Source organism: Symphalangus syndactylus, chromosome 3 (assembly GCF_028878055.3).
Source record: "Symphalangus syndactylus isolate Jambi chromosome 3, NHGRI_mSymSyn1-v2.1_pri, whole genome shotgun sequence".
In the NCBI taxonomy this organism is placed as follows: Eukaryota; Metazoa; Chordata; class Mammalia; order Primates; family Hylobatidae; genus Symphalangus; species Symphalangus syndactylus.
The window spans coordinates 146,297,299-146,303,298 of NC_072425.2; the positions used below are offsets into that span (position 1 = coordinate 146,297,299).

Consider the following 6,000-nt stretch of genomic DNA (forward strand, 5'->3'; position numbering starts at 1 on the left):
CCCTGTGAAAAGCAGAGCCCAGGAAAAGTGAAGGTTCCTGTTTCTGTGCAACCATAGGTGTGTGTGTGTGTGTGTGTGTGTGTGTGTGACAAAGAGAGGAGAGAGACAGTGAGAGAGAGACACAGAAAGCGGGGGGACAGAGAGAGAGAGAATTTATCTGGAGAATAGCTGTACATCTCCAGGGACCCAGGATCAGCAATGTCACGGTCTACCAGGTGCTTATGAAGTGCTAATTGTGCTGTTACTGAAGTTCAGTTTCCACCAGAGACTCACAGAGCAACCTTGGGGAAATGATTGAATGCTTCCATTCCTCCAATCTCACACCTGAATACCGGGGACGATAATATTGCCCAACTCCTTCCCTTACAATGGCATAAGAATGAATTAGCTTACAATTGGTGTTTTGAGATTCTGTGGGAGCATTATTACTTCATGCTACCTTTTTTATATATAACTTTTGTGCACTCAGCCATTAAGGAGGGACAACTATGCCAAGGATGTTTCTTTTCTACACTGCTCTCTTGGGGAGAGTGTCCAACTGCTGAAACTTACGTATGAAAAACGAGAGCAAGAGAGAGACAGAGAATGAGGAATCATAACTGCCCACTCACATATATTTGGCATTTCAAGCTTTGAGCAATTAATAACCAAATCCTTGAGTTGGAAGCTGTCATGCTTACAATGCTGTTTGAACTGTTCCCACACACCCCACTGAGCACACCTTCCTTCCAGAAAAGGCTCTCACAGACGCACTTTTCAGCCTTGAAAGACAAAACAGTAGACATGAGCAAACAGAAAGCTTTCGTAAAATGCAGTAAGGACAAAAGTCTCTAACTCCAGGAGACCGGTATTTCTAAGCAAATAGTGCGGTTGTTTTCTGCCATTCTGAATGTTTCTGCCGTTCAGAACATGTCTGCCATTCTGAATGTATTCCTCGGAATTTGAGTGTGGGTTATCTGCATGCCCTTCCTCTGACATGCAGGACCTTTTTGCACCACTGGGAGTTCCACAAGAAAGGGAATGAAGAAGCGAGAGTCTTTAATAGAAAATTGTGAATATGTCTACAGCCATACCACCCTGGACGCACCCGATCTCATCTGATCTCGGAAGCTAAGCAGGGTCGGGCCTGGTTAGTACTTGGATGGGAGAATTGGGAGTAAAGAGCAGCAAGGGCCATAGGCCAGCAAAAGGAGCCTGAAGGGACCAAAAAGTGGAGCATAGCTGCGGATAGAAACACAGCAGTGGGCAGAGACAAGAAAGCCAAGGCAGGAAACGGTGGGGTCAAGAGCAATAGGGAAGCCTGTCCCTATTGTGGGTCCTGGGCAACCCTGGGACACATCGACTGGCTCTTCTTTGCTTATAAGGCAGGGTGTACGGGGAGACTCATTACCAAGCGCTAAGGAAGGACGGATAAGATGTAAACCACGCTGATTTGCAGCCACTCAGGAGTCTCTGGCTGCTAGGCTTGGAGAATAGCATCAATGTTAACAGCTAGGGATGAAGCAGAGTAAATATTTGATATAAGATAGCAAATATAATCAATGACATGTATCAAACATTTTCTGCTCCAGCTAAAGGTTCATGTTAATTATAAATATGACAATATTTGCAACAGTTTCAAGTAGATAGAATTATCCCTGCTTTGCAGCCCAGAGAACTGAAGACAAGGGCTAAATAATTTGCCTAACATTATGCAATAATGAGTAACCCCGTGTTTTAAACTCAGGTCTTTGTGCCTTCAGAACCCCAGTTCTCCTCAAACTTGAGAGAATTAGGCATGCACGTTCCTCCTCTTTCCCAGATATTCTGATTTAGTAGTTCCGGTGTGGAGCCCAAGGGTCTGCACTTTAACACGCATCCCTGGTTGTGTCGACATAGGTGCCCTAAGCCAGACATTCCAAAACATCATCCTCCACCAAAGGCCAGAAACAGCCAGCTAGGAAACAAGGGCAGAAATAAAATTGTAGGAAAAAATGTAGAAGAGCTTTCACCATTAAAATCATTGGCCTGATACTCTATGGTAGTCCTGATAATCTACTTATTTTTTTTTCTCAAAATACGTGTTTCCAAAAGTTAACTCATTTGGTACCTAGAGAAATCGGGCTTCCATGGCAGCTTAGGTCCTGTGGATCCTACTCCTTGTTGAACGCTGGGTTAGGACTACAGACAGATGTCTCCGAAACATCTTCGGACTGTACTTTAAAAAGCACTCAGGACAGGAACATGAGGAGCGATCCTTTCTCAGATGTGACAGTCCCATTTCACTGGCTCTAACCAGAGTAGAACAAGAGGAAGGACTTGTCTTTCCAGCTATTCGCCAAAACAGCTTTTAAACAAAGGGACCAGTTCTCACAATTACCCACCAAACAAAGCGCCTTGATAAAAATCACTACTAGGTTTCCCAACTGGGTGTCATTATCATGCATTAACCCGGCATTTCTCTTCCTTTCGTTAAACTCTTGAATTCCCGTATCAAGCTCGAGGGAGAGAAATCAGTCTTGCTCAAGATGTGTTTTCCCATCTCCCAGGGTCCCACCTTTAGGATGAATAACTTTCTTTCTACCTAGATTTTCTTAAAGATGTTGAGAGATAGGATTCCAGTAAAACTACAGGAGCTGGCCATAATTAGTTTCTTTGCAATGTTCATTTCTCCAAATGAGAGCAAAGGGGTCATTTGAATAACTCATTATCTACATTAGCTAGACATGTTCTTGTTGATTTCTTCTTAAACTTTCCTAAGTCTTCTCTCCCCTTTCTTTGCTGCACTTCCACTCCAGTTTGTCTGTAAGCGCCTTTGTGGCCTCCACTGCAGGCCTCGGGCCAAGGCAAAAACGGATTCTTTTCATCTATTCAAGTGTGATCTGGGACAGACAAGCCTGCTCCACAGGCGAGAGGCACAGAAGAGTGCTCTGTATTCAGCTCGCAGCTCCACATAGTCTGTAGTGGGGGCCCTGCCCTTGGCAAGGCTAAAGCAGTGACCAGGGCCATTTGGCAGGAACAGGAATGCTGTTTGGCCCCTTCCCTTCACCTGAACAGGGTGCCCTGTCCTGCAGGAATTGTATATCCTATTCCAACTCACTTCCTCTAAGTTCACTTCCAACATTAAGAATCACCTCCTTTAATCTCTCAATCAAAGGAGCATTTTTTTTTTTAAGATGCTGGGTAAATTCAGAGCACATTACGGTTGCTACATATGGAGATGATTAATACAATAATAACTAATGAAACTTCCTTCCTGTCTCCAATACAAAGAGGACTCAAGGCTGGAGGTATTGGCAGGAGAAAGGAACTAGGTGAAAATAGAGATGGAGCTAGTAAAGATACCTTTCTCTTGTGTCTAAGTTACTAAAAGTATGCTTTTCCTCTAGTGCCTTTTAAACATTTTACCTCACAATAAGCCTGATAATGTTATGCAACAGCACCCACCATTCCATTACTCAACACCGTTCTGAAGGTGCTTCACAAGAAGATAAAGGAGATAAAAATACTGGTGAAGGAGCAGCAAAATTATCATTATTTGATTATAACGTTATTATAATCAAATATGGATATGCTTTAAAAAATCTATTAAAAATAACCTGACAATACAGTAAGAAGGTAGGTTATACACACCAAAAAACTTTCTTATATTCCAAAAAATAACCAGTTGGAAAATAAAAACTGAAACAACTCCTATTAACAACAACCAAAAGATAAGTTACCCAAGAATGTGTATTATCTAAATGAAGGAAACTATAGAACTCTGAGGAAAGGGAAAAACAGTCAAGGTGCTGAATCATTAATGTCAGTATTGTAAAGATGTCAGTTCTCCCCAGTGAAGCTATAAATGGAATGAATTCCAATCAAAATCCCAGTAAGCTATTTTTAGGAAAAACATAATCTATTAACAGATAATTTTCAGAAAGGTAACATCCTGACTACCCAGCAAATATTAAGCTCATGTCAAAGGTTTTATTCAACTCATTAATTAATGAGGAAACCAGTAAGATATTAAGACTGATTCCGGGAGTGTTTGAACAATTCATTTCTTATAAGCAATCTAACAAAGAAATGTTAGGATAAGATTGCCAGATTTGATTTAAAAAAACAAACTGGTTATTGTCCAATAGACCATAAATCTTTGAGGTGATCTGTTTCAAATGACAGAAATTATTTGCATCTCTACCAGACAGAAATCTACAACTTAGCAGGTAACGTCACTACAATTTAGCAAGTACTTCACTTAGCAAGTAATTAGTCTTGGACTTTTAATCAATAGTAAACAATGAACTAAGTACATTTCCCTACAATCCTAAGGTGGCCTTTGTTCCCATATGACATTAAAAGGATATGCTGCTTGTGCTTGTCTTATTTCTAGAATTTGAATTTTTCTGAAAAGTCTAAATTTCATTGAAAAAAATCAACTTGAGAGTAACTACGTAATTTTTGGAAAACAACAGCAAACATAAAGGAAGAACAATTAGCTTTACTTATTAAAATAAGGCTGGTAATAAAAGGAGGAGGATGACAGTCTTACCTTCTCGAAATTATTGAAAGTCTGGCATCCATTTTCAGCAGCTGTCCCTGCTTTGAGACTTGGGCAATGGATATTTGCTCGTGCATGGCACGCTCTCATTCTCTCTCTCTCTCTCTCTCTCTCTCTCTGTCTCTCTCTCTGTTACTTAGAACTGCTGCCATCAAGAAAGCTGGCTCTCCTCTCTACCCATTCCTCTACACCCAGTCCCACCATTTCCAATCTAGCTATCACTAAAGCCCTAATAGATAACACTTTGGTTTATTACATATAGCCTCTGTTCAAAGCACTTCTACATGCATCAATACATTAAATACTCAACACAAATCTATGAGGTAGATTAATTGTCATCCCCATTTTACAGATAAGGAAATTAGGACACAGAGTTGCTATAACTTAAGCAAGGTCACACACCTGGGTTCAAACCAAAGTCATCCTTGCTGCATGTTATTATTATACTAACCACTACCCTCTGCTTCCTGCAATGGGCAAAATCAAGCTGCCTGCAAAAGTGACAGATGTGCAAAAGAGCACTTTTACATCTTGCCTGATTTCCACAGGTAACAGAAAATAATGGCAGGTTCTTCCCTGTTCATAAAAAATAACTAGATGAAGTTGCAAGAAAATGTTTCCTGCCTTGAGGTCACTTGGAAGAGCAGTCAGATAAATTTAAGACAGGCTGGGCCTGGTGGCTCACGCCTGTAATCCCAGCAGCACTTCGGGGGACTGAAGCAGGTGGGTTGCTTGAATCCAGGAGTTTGAGACCAGCCTTGGCAACATGGCGAAACCCCATCTCTACAAAAAATACAAAAATTAGCAGGGCATGGTGGCATGTGCCTGTGGTCCCAGCTGCTCGAGAGGCTGAGGTGAGAGGACCTCTTCAGCCTGGGAGATTGAGGCTGCAGTGAGCTATGATTGCACCACTACACTCCAGCCTGGGCGACAGAGTGACACGGTGTCTCAAAAAAAAAAAAAAAAAATTTAAGACAAATAGGGCCTTGCATCTAACTCAAAGGATATGTACGCCCTGAATTTTACAAAGGCACAGACTGCGATTGAGTAGCACAGATTAAGAAGGGTGGGTGGACATTGTGCCCCGGGTAGATCTCTGAAAGTTTCACTCTACTAAGGATGTCCTCCAAGATGCATAGAGCTCCAAGTGGACAGAACCCCTCTGTTTTTGCACTCAGGAGACTTCTGATATACAGAGTGCAATAGGGTGTCCACATATGTGTCTTTTTATTTCCCGGTTTATCCCTTACTTGGTGTTGCACTCTGAGAAAGGATGCATGAGCATATCTCATGCGTCTGAAATGCCTTTATTCTATACTTACCCTTGAAGGTATAGAATTCTGGGTGGAAGTCATTTTCCTTAGAACTCTGAAGGCATACACCGTTGTCACCTAATTCTCAAGGTTGCTGTTGAGAAATCTAGTGCCATGCTCATTTCTGATCTTTTGTTTCCTTTCTCTAGAAACTTTTTAGGA

General features: G+C 41.6%; 1 pseudogene; it reads left to right on the forward strand.

Moving 5' to 3' along the window:
- Positions 1–1,059: 1,059 nt before the first annotated feature.
- Positions 1,060–1,182, forward strand: LOC129479999 (uncharacterized; annotated as a pseudogene).
- The last annotated feature ends 4,818 nt before the right edge of the window (positions 1,183–6,000 follow it).